The sequence below is a fragment of the Megalopta genalis genome, chromosome 6, assembly GCF_051020955.1.
Source record: "Megalopta genalis isolate 19385.01 chromosome 6, iyMegGena1_principal, whole genome shotgun sequence".
NCBI lineage: Eukaryota > Metazoa > Arthropoda > Insecta > Hymenoptera > Halictidae > Megalopta > Megalopta genalis.
This window is the reverse complement of record NC_135018.1, coordinates 17,789,938-17,810,343: the sequence shown is the minus strand read 5'-3', so window position 1 is coordinate 17,810,343 and position 20,406 is coordinate 17,789,938. Positions and strand designations below refer to the sequence as shown.

The 20,406-nt window shown below is 42.8% G+C and overlaps 1 protein-coding gene across 2 annotated transcripts in view; it reads left to right on the top strand.

Annotated features, from left to right (window-relative positions):
* crp (transcription factor cropped) overlaps positions 1 to 20,406 on the top strand; it is a 216,983-nt gene that overhangs the window by 176,182 nt on the left and 20,395 nt on the right. The window lies entirely within an intron of this gene.

Here is a 20,406-nt window from a genome sequence, read left to right as displayed (position 1 = left end):
CGCGCGACGTCGACGCGCAACGCTACTGACCTCGCCAACCGCCGTCTGCGGTTCACCGCGAGACTCTCGTATCTGGAACGTCGCCTCTTTTACTTACCTGCAGCTTCTGTTGTCCCTCCTCTCGCACATGCACACACCTTCTCCCGCGCCATTCCTCCGCGCGAGTTTCTTTTTCTTCTTTCTTTTTTTTGCGGCGACTTTTCTGTTTCGCGTTCTGCTTCTCGCGTTTCATCCGCGTCGCGTACTCACGCGTATCGCTCGAGCCCTCTTTCAGCGGGAGCCCGTGAGACGATTCTGCCGATTCGACCGTAAACGTCGTCTCGCGGACGAGGGAGGGAAAAAAAATGGCGTTGAAAGGGAGCAGCAAGCAGCGGCGGGACGACGGGGGGTTGGCTGCTCCGGCGACTGGAAGCTCCGGAACGTGGCGATGGAATGACAAGTGGCGGTTGAATCTTTAATCTCTCGCGACGCGGGATATTAAAGTTTCTCGAGAGTTCGGCAACTACTTGAAATACCATAGTGAAATGGAGTTTAAGTTTCGACTGTGAACCAGACACGGGACGCGCCACTCGAGAATGGCAATATCGGTGGCCATCGATTGGCATCTTTAATGCATAAATAAGGAGGACCGATGTAAGCCCAACTCTCCCCACCGCCGACGCTCGATCGCCTTCCTTGAATCCGATCGAATTCCTCCTTCTTCCCTTCCTTCGTTCCCTTACCGGTTTCCTCGTCCCGTGTTCCTCCGTCCGGAGAACTTGTCGCGCGGCCATTTCTTCCATACGTTTTCCAATGTCCGATTTGGTTTGCGAGGAAGGAGCTCTTCTTGCGTTGCATCGTTTAGATTCTCGCCGAATTCTCGGATCGAGTTCAACGATTCGGCTTCGACACCCGACGAGTTTCGAAATGCAAATGAATGCTCCCCCCCCCCCCCAAAATTGCCCGTTTCGGTTTCCTCGAATCGCGGGTCAAATTTGATCGCGAATGAAAGACGAGTGGCACTGGATCGCGGGAAAATTTGATGCCGAGCGTATTCTTAATTTTGGAAATACCGTGGCGCTACTCTTTGAATGAACTTTATATTGGACTTTATATTATTTATATTACTTTTATTATGTGCTAATTATATTACTATATTAATATAATTATAATTATATTATAATATTATATTACTATATTAATATAATTATAATTATTTTATAATATTAAATTACTATATTAATATAATTATAATTATATTATAATATTATATTACTATATTAATATAATTATAATTATTTTATAATATTAAATTACTATATTAATATAATTATAATTATATTATAATATTATATTACTATATTAATATAATTATAATTATATTAATATAGTAATATAATTAGTATATAATAATTACTATATTAATATTATTATTATTATTATTATTATATTATTTATATGGACTTTAATATCGATAATGTTGCGTTGCAAGCTCTGAATTTATAGTTCAGAGCTTTATACGGAGTTTACTGGCGATTTAGACTTAAATTCGAATATTGATTTCAATAATCATTTATTTTAAATAATCTTATAATATATTATATTTTAATAATAGAATTTTGATAATAGAATTTTAATAATATAATATATTTAAAATTATTAATAATACAGACTTTGCTCGACAAGAAATAAAAATTAATGACCGAGTCAAGCGCTACTCGCGTCTCGCGTCGAGGCAACGTGCGATGCAGCTCGCGTGTTCATAGTGATCGCGCTTCGATCGTCCGTATTTCGGAATCTAAGCGAATGCTCAACGTTAAATTGTTCTGCGTCTCAACGCAATCTTTTCATCGGCATCAAGTTTGGCCAAAAATTTGCGAGCCCAAAAACGGACGGAATGAAATTTATTTATTTCAATATTTTACGTTACAAAATGATGAAAAACGCTAACAAATGGAACTCGCCAAATAAATGCCTAAAGTTTAAAAATGTTAAGAATAAGAAAAAGAATATAATAGGTAACGAAAAGTACGCAAAACTTCGATTTAGAAACGTGCAAAATAAATCAACGGAGACGCTGAAACGATTAGGCGAAATATATTTCGCGGAAGTTCTTGCGAATTCGCCTATTTCCGTGGCAATTTCTTCGCGCGCGAATCGAAGCGAAATTCCTATCGGAAGAAGTAAGTTCGCAGAGGCGAGGGGAAAAAGGATATCGATCGGAAATTCGTCGTGGAACGAAAGTGACCTAACCCCCTAACCCTCCCCCCTCCCCCCGTAAAAGCCACTGAATAATTCACCGGTCGGCTACTCCTTTAAATATGAGGACTCGAAAATGACGTTGAACGGCCACCACCGACGCGGTTCTACGGTGCCAAATCAAAGAGTCGTTCGTCCCGTGCCGGCGCGCTACGCTTGTATATGTACACTCGCGTGTACGTGCGTGTACACGTGCGTCGCATTAGCTATGCGATCGAACTCGCTCCGCATATTTAATCATTCGTGAATGTGGCCGAGAGCGCGTGTGGGCGTTTCATTGAACCTCCCTCCGGGAATAATGAACTTTCAAGCTCTCCGCCGTAAACGAGCATCCTTTCCAACGAGCGGCAAACGGGGCTGCGGGGGTGTATTAGCATAGTCGCGGTCCTCTGGATATTACGAAATTGTCGCGGCAGGAATTCGACCGATTCAACCGAGACGACGGTCTATCTGGGAACGAAGGTGAATCGGAAGGCGCGGCGCGGCGCGGCGCGAGAACGCTCGCGCGAGACACGACGGAACACAAAGAAGGAGCAACCGAACTTGATCCGATCGGGTGGCAGGAGCGGGACGCGGCGGGCCGAGGCGGTGTAGGACGCGTTCTCAGGAACAAAAAGGTTTCCCGGTGAGCGCGTGTGAATCGAGGCTGAAGGTGCACGCGCGCCGGATTCTACAAAACGCTGGAAGACGCGCTCGAAGGCGCTCGAAGGCGCACGAGAGAAGGCGCGAAAGAAGAGAAACCGGCGATGGGGACGGTGGCTCGTCGGGCATGGTTTGTTAGCATTCCGCGACCGTGAGGCGGTCGTCAGTCTTCCATGGAAATTATCGTCGCGCATGGGGCTCGGTGCCCTTCGTACTCCGTTCCGTCTCGCTCCCTCTGCCTTCCATTAGCGAGCGCGCGTACCTTGAGAACGGGCGCCGACCAATGGAATCCTCGAGACCGAATCACAGAAGCCGGCCGAGAGAAAGTTTAGCGCGCCCTCGCCGCGGCAGATTCTGTTACGTTTTCTGGCTCGATTCCGTCGCGATTGGACCGCGGTTCCTTCGGAGATATTCGCGGCACCATTTCCGAGTCCTTCGAGAATCTACGAGCTTCCGGTCGACGCGAACCGTTCTCACCGCCGCCTCCGTCTCGCAAACTCGGAGAACGACGACGTTTTGACGCATCGATGTACACCCCGGGGTCGGCGTAGACGATGTAGGTCAGGGGTGTCAAACTCGCGGCCCGAGATGAACGTTTTTGCGGCCCAGTCAATATATCCGACGCAAAGTAAAAGTAAAATAGAAATGTGAATTAGAAATGTTGAAAGTAGTCTCGGCCAATCAAATTTCTCCCGAAATAGGGAAGATAGTATCAGAGAAGAGATGTCAAGCATCAAGACGTAAACAATAATTTAACTTTATATATATATTATATTACAATGTACTATTATATATATATTACAATGTACTAGTCGAAATAAAAATATTTGTTTTTATGAACATTGATTTCTTTTTTGCGGCCCACCTAAAGTTAAGCATTGTTTATTTGGCCTGAGTTAGCTTTCGAGTTTGACACCCCTGATGTAGGTCAACCACGGCGTTCTAAAATCGAGCCGAGCCGCAGTCGTTGCAGAGCCGCCGCGAGTTTGGTACCGTTGTGAACGCAGCTGCACGGTGTGTCCGTGTCTCGCTGTCCTTGTCCGGCAGTCAAGGTCAGGGTCGTCTACACGTCCAGCCCGAGACTCTCGACTTAGCCATCGAATGGGCACCGCGGCGTCTCCCATAAACGGCCACGTGCTGGTACCGGACCTCTCGATTCATCCGTAACATCGAGCCGAAGTCATTCCGTGGCCGTGAATACAACTAGTTTTCCCTGTTGCCCCCTCCGCTCGCGCACCCCCCTCGACACTTACTACCCCTTCTCCCGCCCCGTTGTCTCTTGTCTTTCGCGTTCGGTATACGCGCGTGTGGCTCGCGTCTCCCGTGATTCCCTGAAAATACGTCCGAGCGATCCGAACGTTCCGAGGACGTTTCCACGGTCGCGATCCGTCGCTACCCACGGATGTTGTTCCCACCCGTGGGTCCGTCCACGCTGCGCGTAATAAAACGTTTGTTAGCTCGCGGGACACAGCGAGGCTGGGAACGCTGGATCCCTGGATCGCGACCCGGCGAGTCATCTGGATTCCTGGTGTACGATCGGTGCTCCCTAACGAAACGATCTCCGACCATTACAGACGAGAACTACTGTTCTACAAATGTCCGAAAAACTAATGTTCTACAAACTGTCCGAAAAATGTCTCGCAATCCGGAAATGGCGGGTTCCTCGGATCATTTGAAGCAACTTCTTCCTTTACAAAAATGTTCTCCGAGGCACCGTTAACGAGTTATTAACGAAAAACGGTGACCAATAAGAATCGAGTACGGCCGACGCGAGGCGGTCCAGCCAACCAGCGCGCGAAGCCCGGTTCCGCTCATTGGCTCGGTCGCCACGCGCCAGCCGAGCTCGCCTCTCATTGGTCACTGTTTTTCGTTGATAACTCGTTAACGGTGCCTCGGAGAAAATTTTTGTAAAGGAAAAAGTTGCTTCGAATGACCCGAGGAACCCGCCACTTTCGGATTACGAGACATTTTTCGGACACCCTGTATAACACACTGGAAAAACTGTAAACAAGTTGCAGAGCTCTGTAGTAACAATGTTCTCATCGATGATAATGTTAATATTATTAGTACTACTATTATTTCTTTTTTTAATAACGAGATATACAAGTCCTTTTATAGTATAGTTATCAACAAAAAATGGACAGTTTGGGAGGAGGCGACGCGATGATACGAGCCTCGCTTATTGTTTATTACAGTCGTATTACAATCGTATTAAGACTGTTTATTACAGTCGTTAACGATCGGCAACTATAAAAACGAGCCGCGAGTCGCGTATTTTCTCCTCTTCCCGAGTTGTCCATTTTCGTTCCCAAACTGATACGAACAATGAACAATGCGAGAGAAATTATTGTACTCATCATAATGCTTATAAAAGAATTAACGATTAAATACAGATTGCAAAGATGCATAAAGATGCATCATATTGCAGAGGGATATTTAAGAGGGATATTTAAGAGATCAAAATGGCCGTTTATTTCGTTCGCGGTTCCAGCCATCATTTTAAGAAAGAGTTTCGATGTTACGCGATGACTTACACTCCCCTCCAAAAGTATTAGGACGGTTTTATGTTCTCTTTCGCTCGATCGTAGACACGTGAGCTAAGTATAGACTCCTCGTGATCGCGTTCGTTGCCGCGGAAGCTGAACTCATCGTCTCCGCCTTCTTTGCGAAGAATAAAATGCAGGCTCGAGCCCGGTTCGGCGCGAATCGTTCGACGGTATTCTTAGAGTTGGTATTGCGTGACCTTGGCCGTGGCCGTGAACCAACCCCATGGATCGCATGCAACGGCGGTCAGCCTGTCAGCTTATCGGCTCAAGCATCGAATCTGGAGCACGTTAACTAATTACCGGCTTTTCCATGGCTCCGGCTAAAGCCAGTAATTGCATGGTCGTCGTTATCAGTGTTGACTGAGTTGACTCTCCTGCGAATACAGAGCTCTCCCGCCGCAGTCGCCGTTGCATTCGAGCGTCGGCGGGTGTATTCTCATCCTGACGTTCTCTCGTTTCCCTTTCCCCGCACTTTTCTCGCCCCTCCGGGCCGCGATCTTCGACTTTGATTCATCGTCTCTCATCCTGTCGGTTGCGAAACGTTTGGACGTTTAGATAGTATTTCAAATAACTACAATAATAATAATAATAATAATAATAATAATAATAATAATATAATAATAATAATATTAATAATATATAATAATATTAATGATGATGATGATAATAATATATAATAATAATAATATTAATGATGATGATGATGATGATGATGATGATGATGATAATGATAATGATAATGATAATGATAATGATAATGATAATGATAATGATAATGATAATGATAATGATAATGATAATGATAATGATAATGATAATGATAATGATAATGATAATGATAATGATAATGATAATGATAATGATAATGATAATGATAATGATAATGATAATGATAATGATAATGATAATGATAATGATAATGATAATGATAATGATAATGATAATGATAATGATAATGATAATGATAATGATAATGATAATGATAATGATAATGATAATGATAATGATAATGATAATGATAATGATAATGATAATGATAATGATAATGATAATGATAATGATAATGATAATGATAATGATAATGATAATGATAATGATAATGATAATGATAATGATAATGATAATGATAATGATAATGATAATGATAATGATAATGATAATGATAATGATAATGATAATGATAATGATAATGATAATGATAATGATAATGATAATGATAATGATAATGATAATGATAATGATAATATTTGTTAACGCTAAACTTTAACGATTCAAAGTGGCGGTCAAAGTGACCGCTTTCTTATTTTGCAATTCTGCAAAGTTTCCGATACTCTTTCGTGGAGTACGCTTGAATAAGTTACATTATTGGAGCAAGCTTTATAATAAAAACTTTACAAATTCTACATAAATTCGGTCTTCTCACTTTTGCGAAACAGTACATGCCAGTTTCAGTAGGTTTAGTGGGTAGGTTAGTAGGTTTAGTGTTAATATACGTGAAAGAGGGAAATCTCTTCGATTGCAGAAAGTTTAAGATTTACGAACGATAGAAAGAGAGAAGAATATCGCGAAAAAATTGCATTATTGGAAATATTGTAAATATTAGCAAGGCGATTGCGCCGGTTTCGAACGTCGGCGTGGGGTGCTCCCGTGACCGGTGCAATTATAGATATCGCGCTGTATGATTCTAAGAATATTGATAATTAAAATTCATGAGAAGTTGTACACCTCCATCGACCGGAACCGTTGTAGACGGTATAATCGGATCAGGGACGCAATGACTGGGCTCGGTTGATATTACCCTCGGCGGGATATAGGGATTTGCTAGATGGAGAAGCGGGAGGATAGCGCATATATCGTCGGCTGCGCTGGTATGCGAGCCCGTCCGACAGTCCGCCGGCATTCTATCAACGAAAGTTGATCCTCGCGCGATTATCGTCGAGAAACGATCCTCTCGATCGACAACGAATGGAAATGATAAACGGGGCGACGCGTCGACGGTGATTTCGTCGAGGGAAAAAAACAAAAGTCTCGGCGCAAGGAATGCGGAGAGACTCCCCGTTGCGTGTGATTCAGAATTTCGAGATCTGACATACGATTTAATCGAGAATAAAACGACCCCCTTGCAGTTTTCTGCTTGTGTGACAATTTTTACTATTTTATTTTTTCTTATTTTTTAACGAACGAATTCGATATCTCTTATTCGATAAATACAAAGTTAATTATAACCCGCGAAAAGTCAATGGCCCAGCAATTGGCCAGCCCACAGTAACCGGCTCCGCTACCCTAGCGATCGGTTACCGGTGCATCGTCGCTCGACGTTATTTCATTGCAATTCACGGGAGGAGAAATGACTTTCTATCCCCGGTGCTCGTCACGGTGATAACAAACGATGCAGAGCGAACGCGACTTTACAAGATCCGCAATCTTCTCATGACGAATGATCGCGAAACGCCGTATCGCAGATCCATCGAGGCGACAAAAAGATAGCGCGGCTCGCCATGCCGCGCGCCGAGCGCTTCCGGGAGCCGCTGAATAATAGAAAATGATCGTTCGCGATCAATTGATCGGTCGCCGATACCTCTCCCTCTCTCTTCTCTCTCTCTCTCTCTCTCTCTCTCTCTCTCTCTCTCTCTCTCTTTCTCTCTGTTGCACCCGTGCGCGCATTCCCACGCGCATTCCAGCCGGTTGTATTTTATAGCCGACGAGCTCGCGGTCTAATGGCCGCTCGCTCGCCTAGAGTATGTTGAACCGCGGCAAACTTGTTACGCGAACGTTATGTATTTATGTTAATGAGCCCTCTAAGACGTCCAGCGGCGGCACGATTCCGCGACGCGTAATTCCATCGACGCGGTACATTCCTGCTAGGCTACCCCACGCGACTCCGAAAAACGAGACCCGCGAGTCTAATCGAACTTGCCATGCGCCAATCGACAGGTTCTCCAAAGAAAACTTTTTTCTTTTCAAACTCTCAACTCCGTATCCCTACTACTTTGATTGTTAGAGGGTTGGGCGCGATTTATGGTTCTGGCTGTATTTCTCCTATTCTATCGAACAGAAAATCGTGTGAAAAAATCCCGAGACTTCTCTGTCCCCTCAAATTTACATTGAAGAATTTCTTCAGATTTTTCGATCGCAGAAACGATTTTTAAGAGATCAAAAAATATTTGAATTACCGATTTTATATTAAGATTGTGAAGTGACCTCTTTCATATTTTCGCGGTTTTTGCCTTTTGCTGTAGTTAGTAACATATAATTTTGTCCGATTTTTCGAAATGGTGGCAGGTATCTGACAAAAATGGAAATCTGAGTTTTTGTTACCTTTCAGTACGCATGCATTTGATATATTAACCCTTAGCGGTCCGCGCGTTTCTCGAGTACTGCCTACCAGCAACTCCGGCACATTTTTGGAGCGGAGCGCCCGAGATAAAGGAAGTCTTATTTTCAGCGGAAAAGATTACTCGTCCTTGTGAATGCATTTGGTTTTATTGATTTTATAAATATACATTTTCCTATTGTAGATAAAAGATAAATTTTCAATTTTGTAATTCACCATGGTGCGATATCTTTGGTAACAATCTCCCATGTGCATCCTGGGTTTACTTGGACAAGTGTCGCGGTATTCGCTTTGCCAAATAGAGTTGCTAGATATTTCTTTCAAGTTTAGAACATTTTCTGCGTAATCGTTGGTTTCCTTTATAATTTCATTCACCAATTCGTCCGTGAAAAATAATTTAAAATATCGTATCGGCTGTTCGATGTTTGTAGAAACTTGTGGTCCAACGACCTGTGGCAATACACTAAAAGGTATTCTATCTGGAATATGTAATCCTTCCGTAACATCGCGCTGTTCGTCCAAGTCTTGTAACGAATCTTCGCTTTCGCTTTCAATAATTCTCATTCTTCGTCTCTTTGGTACTATAATTTCGCTACTGCTACTCGAAGTGTCAGAATCGTAACCAACATTGTCTTCCACAATGTCTTTTAACTCTTCAAAATCAAATACGTCTTCGGTATCGCTCGGCTCTAAATTCTCGTCGTAATATTTATTTTTCTCCGCGTTGCTAACCATAGAAAAGGTCAAAAAACGGTTTAATCGTAATGGCACAGACTTAGCACGTTTTAACTACAGATAACAATTGCTAACGCCGACGATAACGTATGCTAAAAACGTTTGGCTCCGCAGCGGAGCCTTCGGAGTTACGGAACTAATGACAAATGTCTCCGTAGCGGAGCCTTCGGAGCGCTAAGGGTTAAAACCCCAATGATCACACCGGGACGCTCGGATCCAGTTCGGTTTACAAACAACTGTCGCTCAAATACTGGCAATACTATCGAGAGCCAACAATTCGAGAATTGAATTTGAATATCGTAGAATATCATTACCTTCGATAGAACTGGGCTACCGAGTACAATTGAGTTAATCGTTAACGTCATTCCAGTCATGACAGTGTCGCTTCTTCGAAAAGACTACATTGTGGAACATTTTGACCCAGCGTGACAGCGGAGGGGTTGGAAAGCAGGCCGAACGATCGCGACGGTTAATAGTCCGGGGGAGAGAGATTTAAACGGCGCCAGTGCAACGGTGGTTCCAATGGCCGGTATCGATTCCGGATTGTCCGCCGGATAATCGAGTTCTACGATGGGCCAAAGTGCATCGAACCGGTGCAGACCAAGCCAGAGAGACGGTAGTACGGTCGGACTGAAAGACGGTCGCGTCGATTCCGGAACGACGCCGGGCTGTATGCACGGCTCGACAAGATATTTTGGCCATCGTCGCAGTTTCCACGTCTTTTTGGATCGGCCCGTGGCCGCTCCGCCACTCGGAAACGACTTCGCAGTCGCCGGGAGTAATGTCCTCGAGTGCACGTACGAGCGTACGCCACGCTCAGAATGCAGTTGCATAACGTTGCCCCCACGGCTCGTCTGGCCGTTGCGCCGCTCACCTCGCACCTCGCACCTCGCACCTCGCACCTCGCGGCTCGCATCTACCGCTCTTTCGTTCTCTCGCTCTTTCTTGGCTTCCCTTCAGTTCCCTTCCTTTCCCTTCTCTTCCCTTTCATTTCATTTCATTTCGTTTCGTTTCGTTTCGTTTCGTTTGGTTTCCTCATTCCCGCGTTTACGAGCCGCTCTTCCTTTTCTACCGCTTAACAGAGTTTCCATTCTCAACATTTTACTAGCCTTTTTCTTTGCATTCAGCTTCTCGAATCCTTTTTTCTTTCGCGCCGCTTTTCGGTCCATTCGTGTCGCAATGTCTTGGATCGTTCGTCTCCTTTCAATTTTTAATGTAATTTAATTTGTATGTATAAAGGCTGGATCGCCACATATTGCCGTCTAGATTTGCGTCATTATCATTAGGCGCGGCGAAACATGTTTCAGATGAAATTATAACATGTTTCGAGAGAATCTCATCCCGATGATACTAATTTTCTCGTGGATGAACGTGTAAAGTACTCGGGAAGGTCATCAACGTTCGTTCAAATGAGATCATACATTTTTTATCGCATCGATCGATGCATCTTGATGTTACTTACAAAAAAAGTATCAACCCATTTATGCTAAAAAGTCGTCACAGTTTAGGAGGTCGTTAATTTTACTGTTGTTGTCGCGTGTGTTATCGGTGCAGAAAGTGTGTCGTGCAATGTAAATAGTTATCGCACTGGATTCGCAATATCGTCGAGAATGTCATGATTTTTCTGTCGGCGTTTCTTGGACTTCCAACAGGAGTCGAAATCAAAAAATTCTCGAAAACAAAGGGCGGAAATCGGGCTCGAACTGGAAGGACGGAAGGAAGGGGGGAGGAGGGAAGGAAGGTCTCCCGTAACCGCGTTGTATACTAAGCGGATTTCTACCTGTGCGAAGAGATGAAACGAGAGACGTCGGAAACGGGAACCGTGCGACCGTTAAGGAATTCTTCGGTAGATGACGACGACGACGACGATTCGGCTCGACTCGCGAGATACACCGAGATGCAACGAGAAAGTGTAGCGCGTGTCGTAGCTTCTGTCGCTCGTCGAGAGAAGCGGAATAGCTTCGCCGTTCAAGGTCGTTCCTACACCTGACGTCTTTCTTCTCTTTATCACCGAATAAATTCCTAAGGTATCCTTCGTATTAACCCTAACCCGGTGGTCCTCACTTTTTCAACTTAATGCGTCCCTCGTGCGTCAAATCGACCCTATCGTAAAATAATAAGAGATAAACGATTTATTGTACTAAATGTTAATTGAAAATGAAGAAAAATATAAAGAAGAATACGCACTGCTCTCTTCATATTTTATCACATAGAATGAAACGATGCGCCGGACAAACCATTTTTTTTTAGGCCAAATCGACGAACGTTGTTTGTATCTTCTTCTTTTACCAATGGAAACGAGGAAAATTTGTCATCGTTTTTAACTAGAAAAGAGAAGGAAAGATCATCAACGTTCGTTTTATCGACGCTCGTGCGACTCTGGTCTTACACTTGTCGCAGTGTGCACTATGTATAGTCCTCGCGCGACAAGAAGGCACTTCCGTGTTTACACATTCCCCCTCTTACCAGCTGCCACACTGCCGCAGGTAATAAGAGGGGGAATGTAAACACAGAGCGGCCCTCTTTTGTCGCGCGAGCCCTATACATTTACGTTACCGTTGCCGATCGTTCAAGTCTTCGCTCACTTGTTATCGCTCGCATCCATTCAAAATTCTTCCGCCAAAGTATGTATACGATTTGAGCACTCTGTAGCTTCTAGCTATTTTTTCGACAAAACATGAAGCGTCCTCTTGTCTTCTTCTGCTCGTAAAATTGACGCGTGACAAATTGACACGTAAATAACCTTTTCGTGACAAATATTGTCGCATCTTCACGTTGCATGTTTTTTAATTGATAACTGTATTGCTTGGCGGTAAAAAAAGGAACAATATTATAAAGTCTTGGATCAATTTCTGTGAAACTAGCGGAATACTATTGGGTTCGCAACTAAGTAATTGCCGATTTGTTCAATGAAATAAAAAATTTTTTTACTTGGAACGAAGTTTAATCTGTAATGTATTTTCCATTTTGTTCGAAGACCTTTCGCCATCTCTCTGACAACTTGAAAATTCCACGCTCGTAGAAAGTCTGATCCTTTTCGGCCGAAAACTGAGTTAAGTGAGATTTTACAGCGTCATCACCGTTAAAAGTTTTACCACGAAGGGAGTTGTCCAGGGATCGAAATAAGTGGTAATCCGATGGCGCGAGATCAGGACTATATGGTGGGTGTAACATTAATTCCCAAGCAATATCCATCAATTTTTGCCGAGTGGACAAAGACGTGTGCGGCCTAGCATTGTCCTGCTGGAAAATGACACCTTTACGATTGACCAATTCTGGTCGCTTTTCCTTGATCACTGCATTCAATTTGTCCAGTTGCTCACATTCACGGATAATAAAAAATAATATAATAATAATAATAATAATTTTATAATATAACATTTACGGATGTCAAAAATGGGAGTGAGAGACATTTATAACTGAAATCGGCAATTACTTAGTTGCCAACCCAATATTATAATAACATAATAATAATAATAATAATAATAATAATAATTTTATAATATAACATTTACGGATATCATAAAAATGGGAGCGAGAGACATTTATAACTGAAATCGGCAATTACTTAGTTGCCAACCCAATATTATAATAACATAATAATAATAATAATAATTTTATAATATAACATTTACGGATATCATAAAAATGGGAGCGAGAGACATTTATAACTGAAATCGGCAATTACTTAGTTGCCAACCCAATATTATAATAACATAATAATAATAATAATAATAATAATAATTTTATAATATAACATTTACGGATATCATAAAAATGGGAGCGAGAGACATTTATAACTGAAATCGGCAATTACTTAGTTGCCAACCGAATATATTTTGAAACGTGCAAATAGCGTCGAATTGGCACGAGGAAGGGACGTGGATCGATATATCTTTTTTCAAAAAAGTTGGCGTAGCCAAAATCGGAAATCTGGCGTCGGTAAACGTTTGACGATCGCTAGAAAAGCTTTCCCGGGAAACGTTCCGACGTATATTTCTACGTTTCCAGCGACGACGCCGGGGCACGAGGCGTGCCGAGTTTGCGGCGTCGTCTGGCGCCGGGACGCCTGACCGCAATGTGCCATGACAGACGAACGAATGCATGTAATTTGCAATTCTCGTTCGCTTTAATAGACCGTGCAGTGGCGAGTAAAACGTTTACGTTAGTCGGACAACAAGATTACGTATCAGCCGAAACGTTGGATTTTTCGACGGGAAACCACCCCGGTCAACTCCCATCCACTTACGACGTCGTTCCACGCTATCTTCTGGCAACGTGTTTCCAAAATTCCAAACGGCGAAACGTCCGAGCGTCGTCGAAATCAATCCGGATTCATCTCGAAATGGATAAAGCGCGATCCGTCATAATCTCGTACGCGCGACGAAACGAATCAAAAGTCTCAAAACTGAAATTGTTTCTCGTTAGGGCAGCGATGCCGGTTACTGTGGGGTGGTGGTGCGGGCGTAATTAATTTTGTGTTTATCGAATAAAACGTATTAAATTTTTGTATTGTTTTATTTAGTTCATTTTTTAATAAAAAGACGCGACGTTCTTTTGTTTCGTTTATTTTTTAATAAAAAAAAATTTAATATCCTGTGTTCGGTAAATATAAAGTTAATTTTGCCGGAAAGTAAACCAAAGGCGCAGCAATTGGTTATCTCGGTTTCGCTATATATAACCTGTGTCCTCCTCGAGTTCCAAAAATGTGTATGTACACTTACTAACAAAAGTTCAGAAACGACGTAATCGTTTGATACATTTCGGTATATTCTCTATCTTCTAAAATACATACGTTGGAACTAAAAATAGCATAATGAGATAGCATCCCGTACATCAATGATCAATGAGTTTTTTCTCAAACATACTTGTACAAAAGCCATAATAAAATTGAATCGAAGAAGTAAGACAAAAGCTGCGCGACATTAGTTAAGAAACACACATCGCTTAAGTTATATAATCACTTTTAATGAAAAACAGCGATGTTTCAATGCCTATAGTTTTCATAACAGTCTAATAAGATGTTGGATAACCCTTGGATTTGAGGACTGCATTGCATCTGCGTGGCATAGATTCGATTAATCGAACACAAAACTCAGTCGGTATTTCTGACCATATTTTCGTGATTGTTTCCATTAATCCTGCTTTATTGTTAACAGAGTGACTTATCGCCAAAATTATAAAACGATTCGATGAATATGGAACTGTTAAAACGTCACCACGAACTGGCAGACCGCGAAAAACAGATGAAAAACTAGATCGTCGAATCGCAAGACTTTCTAAGTCGAATCCATTTTGCACTGCTTCTGAAATTAAAAATCAACTGTATCTGGAAAACATTAGTAAAATAATCTTTTTTCACGCAAAGCATGCAAGAAACCACTTGTGTCGAAGAAAAATAGAGCAGCTCGATTGGAGTTTGCTAGAGAACACCTTAATCGGACTGCTACTGAGTGGTCAAAAATTTTATGGAGCAACGAGAGTACGTTAAGCCTGTTTGGAAACGACTCCAAAAATAATGTACGACGCCCTACTGGACAACGATTTCATGTTAACTACCAAAAACCGACGATTAGAAGATAGAGAATATGCCGAAATGTGTCAAACGATTACGTCGTTTCCTAACTTTTGTCAGTAAGCGTATGTATTACTGAGGAGCCTCGGGCATTTTCTTGTCGTTGGCGTGACGGAAAAATCAGGATACTACGGACAGCTGTGACCGTGAATGAATGGGCTGACGACACAGCCGATCGATAAAGGCGAAAGACTAGAGGGCATAATACCGTGCAGCTGGCGATCGAAAGAAAGGAAAATTCATCACAGCCGTGAAACGTGCCCGTGGTCTGAGCTCCTCGTGACCCTGCCTGCTGAACTCATTTCCACGTGTATGTGCTTAACTTGCTGTGTATCCTTTCCCGAGCCTCTTCTTCGTCCGCGTCGGTGCCTAGCGTCGCCTAACATCGCGACGATTATATTAAGTCTACAGGAAAGTTCTGTCCGTTTTTGAATTGAAATATAACACAATTTTCATACATTTCATAATATTTATTGTAGAATATACTTTACATCGTTACTTATGACTTCTTACCTAATATTTTCATTTTATACGAAAAAGTGCATTTTACGCGCGCGAAATCGAGTCTTGCGACTTACACAACGGTTACACTTTTAACAATTTTAAAAAATCTAAACTTTGTTAATGTAAAAATTATCTTAGAACGTGATATATAACAAATTTCGGTGGTGCCTCAGAGTCACCGCTCGAGTGCAAAGGGTTAACTTATGAAAACCCTGTTCTCAAAATATTAGGTCTACCGGAAAGTTCTGTCCGTTTTTGAATTGAAATATAACACAATTTTCATACATTTAATAATATTTATTGTAGAATATACTTTCCACCGTTACTTATGACTTCTTGCCAGCGTGATGGCAACTTGTAAATGCCATTTTTCAAAAATGATTTATTTTTAGAGGCGAAGAACTCGACTAGTGCTCGGTTGATATCGGCTTCAGTTTTGAATTTTTTTCCTGTAAAAAGTTTTGCAAAGAGAGAAACAAGCGATAATCGGAGGGTGCTAGGTCTGGGGAGTATGGTGGATGCGACAGAATTTGCCAGCCTAGCTCTGCGATTTTCTGACGAGTCGCCAAAGCAGCATGTGACCTGGCATTATCATCGGTAGCCATGTTTTCACGATCGCGTCTCACTTAATAATGACATGAGACATCTATGTTTCAGTTTATTTAACTTTCCGGTAGACCTAATACTAACCCGAGGTATGCGTATACATCAGTTTCGGTTCTCCGTTACTTGTCGATTATGCATTCCGATTATAGTTCCTTTTTACGCGATGAATGCATTGTAGTATTTCCTTCATATATTTCTCATTTTGTTCATATAATACATATTTACATGTTATAAGTTTCAGAGGTACACATTTATTTCTCATAGCTTAACAAAAATATAATCATGCCATTTCAGAGAACAAAAATCAATTTGATTCGGTATCGCTGCTGATAATTAAAAACCACAACCTTTTCTCGTCAATCGGCACGAACTCTTCTTCGTCGCTTGAAGCATTTGTAAGTTCGATCTCATTCTCGTTGTCAATGTAAATCTTTTCGGACGATTTCTCCTCGATATTCTTTCAACCAAGTTCTCATAAATTGCTGATACTCGCTGCAACGATTCATCATCGACCTTTGTCGAAATTTCAAGGCTCGCCCGATGTTTCGGTCAATGTCCACGACGACGCTCTGATTCATAAATTCGCATGAATTCAGTATCGCGTATAAAACATACCACGTAAACAACGTTAGAGTTTGTCAAGTGAAAAGGAGACTCGCTTAAAAAAGTGCCGCGTAAATTAAGGGACTGTTTTCAGCCGCTGATTGTCCGAAGGAAACGCGATCGTCTTGTTTACCTACGGCGGTCCGATCGCGCCCGTGTTCGTATACACCGCGCGAAGAAAGCAGAGAGTAGCGTCGCCGTTTAGCCTTTTGTGTCGAGGGCAGATGCAAAGTGTTCGCGATTTTGCTCTAAGACCGGCCTCGCGTGCACGCAAACGGAATAATAAGAACCGGCGTGGCGGCCTCGCATCCGGAAAGGACCGATGATATTATTGTCCGGACACCCTTTTCCTCCCCCTTCGGTCTTTCTCGCGTTCGAGACACCTCTGCCTCTCTGGTTTCCTTATTCTCTTACAACGTCTTATTCCTGTCGCCGCACACCTTTGATTTCCTTCTCTTTCAACGCCGCTCCCCCTGCCTCTTCGACCTCCTCGTCCTCTTCGTCCTCTTCTCTCGCCCTCGCCTCCCTCCCGCGACACCTTTTCGACCTCCTTGAATTCGTTCCCGGAGAATTTTTCTCAAGTCTTCGCGATTTACTCGTCCCTCTTCGAGACGGCTCTTTTGTTGTTTCATCTGGCGCCCGTGTCGCGCCTTCGGACTTACCTTCTTGAAGTTTCTCTTTCAAGATTTTTATTTATTTCGTCTCTCTTGTGCTCCGTGCACGCGCTCCTCTCCTCGAATCGCGAGGCGAGGCGTGCAACTTTTAAGATACCGCAGCATGTACTTCCAAGGGAAACACGCAACCCATAAATTTCATGTTTGACCGTTTTCCAGCCCCGTCGCTGTTTCGCCGCAAGAAATTTTCCTTCCGCTTCTCCGCGGTTCGAAGATTATTTCTCCTCTCCTTCTCTCTCTCTCTCGCTCTCGCTCTCTCTCTCCACATTTTTCTCTCTTTTCTTGAGACATCGTTTTCCATTCCTCGCGTAATATTTCTCTTCCTGCCTACCTTGATTCAATTCCGACGGAGACGCTCTCTGCTCCATCTTGCTGTCTTCCTCTCTTTTTTTTTTCTTGGTACTTCCCTCGTCCGTTTCCTGCAATTTCTTTTCCCACCATTTCAATCTATCTTGTTAGGTTTGACAAGTTTTTCTTACCGTCATCTTCTCTGCAGTCTCTCGAACCGTCGCGGTGCTGTGTCCTCGGCGTGGAAAACCGGGAATCTTCGATTCCCTGTCCATCGTATTTTCTCGTTCCGTCGCCGCAGAGTTTCCTCCGTTTTCTCGAGCTACCGGGGAGGATTCTTCTGTTCGTTTCCACAAAGAATTCTCGGGCGCTGCACGCGATGCTTCGTGCAACTCGTTCGGTTCGATCTTTCTCGTGTACGCTCCGGGCGGATTATCGGGAGCGATGTTTCGCGGAAGCGAGCCATCTCGGAAATAAAAATTTAGTCGTTACGTTGTTGTTAATCCGATCGAGACACCTTTGTCGCGTCCTAGCGAAAACATTCGAAGACGAGTGCGTCGAAGACGATGAAGCGACGATAGCATCATTTTCGCAACTCTGTTATCGACGACGTTTGTAACAATCCCGAGCTTTGTTCGGCAATTTTTCAAATCGTATTTTTACAGATATTTCTTGCAGTCTTGTTAACCTTTCGGTTGTTCCTGCGTTGCAACAGCAATTTATTTTATTTGATTGCCGAAAATTCGAAAATATATAACCGAAAATAATACCGATGTACAGGGTGTCCCGAAAATGTCTCGCAGTCCGGAAATGGGAGGTTCCTCAGGTCATTTGAAGCAACTTTTTCCTTTGCGAAAATTTTCTCCGAGGCTTCGTCTACGAGTTATTAACGAAAAGCAGTGACCAATAAGAGGCGAGCTCGGCTGGCGCGCGGCGGCCCAGCCAACGAGTGCACAGAGCCCAGTTACGCTCGTTGGCCCGGCCGCCGTCTCGCGCCAAATGATCTGGCCTCTGATTGGCCACTGTTTTTTGTTAATAACTCGTAAACGAAGCCGCGGATTGCATTTTCGCTAAGGAAAAAGTTGCTTCAAATGACTTCGGGAATCCCCTACTTTCGGATTGCGAGACATTTTTGTGAGACAGCCTATATAAATATAAATATATTAGTATACTATATAAATATAATAAATATAGTAATATAATAATATAACATATAATATTATATAATAATATAATATTATATATAATATAAATATAATATGATATAAATATTATATAAATATAATATAATTTATTAAATAAATATAATAATATTATATAAATATAATACCGAAAAATCGGTACACCTCGTACAACGCGAAATCTCGAACGAGGTTTCGAGCGTTGTCCGAATACAGCGGTAGAACAGCCGCAAAATTCTATCGACAACGAACGGTGCGGATGATACACGCTCGTGTCCCAACGAGCTCCTACGAATTAGACTCTCGAGAATAAAAGGGGTATTTAGCCAAGACCAACAGCCGTGGAAAGAGCGTTTACCGGTGCATTCTACTCTCGAGTGTAAGTTGCACGGGTATCACCGTTGGGGCGAGACCGTTAACCCCTCGACGTCGCGACGACGCGGACGGCGAGCGCTCGATGAAAAGGCAACTGTTCGCATCGAGTATCGTTACACGGTCGAAAAGAACGTCGTAAGTAGACTGCGGATCTTTCTGCAAGACGGAAACTAGCCTCGCTAATTGCAACAAGTAGATATCGAACAAAGATTCGTTTCTTCTTTCATTAATTTGATATAATTGTAGAGAATACGATGGTTTCCTTAAATTCTTCTAAAGTTTTGACCACGCTGTATTTGACGTGTAAATGCATAAAAATCCAGAGCCTAGTCATAAGTTACGTTTACGCCGAATGCTTGATATATTTATTCGTTTATTCGCGGGAGAAACTCTTTGATACGAAAAGACGGTAACACGTTAGGGCAGAAGAAAGGAAAAATGATCATAAAGGAAATATTATCGCTTATAAATGTGTTGGTAAAAGACATGATTGTATAATATGCTTCAACGATAGTTTTAGACTCTTAAGACTTTCGCTCTTTTAGACTTTTAACTCATTAAGCGCGGGGCTGAAGATTAGTTAAAGCTCCTGGGGCTGACAGTGTACTTTTCGTCTGGGTGGCGTTAGTTCCAAGGAATTGGCAGCGAACCTATCGTTTGAACGGCATTGGCGCATGAGACCGGCATGCGACAGTACCAAGGTTAAAAAATAATGCTGGCTTGCCGCCTCGACGGAAAGCTCAACAATATTGGCTCCGATCTTAACGTGTTAAGGATTACTCGCTAATGCTAGATATAACAATGCTAGAATAAAAACGATAACTTAACTTTTTTTATTATTTTTTATTTTTGCCACTATTCGAAAGCAATTCGAAGGCCACATGCCACTATTCGAAGGCAATTCAAAGGCCACATGCCACTATTCGAAGGCAATTCAAAGGCCACTTGCCACTATTCGAAGGCAATTCGAAGGCCACTTGCCACTATTCGAAGGCAATTCGAAGGCAATTCGAAGACCACTTGCCATTATTCGAAGACCACTTGCCACTATTCGAAGGCAATTCGAAGGCCACAGCAACCCGAAATTTGGGATTTCCGCTGGTGT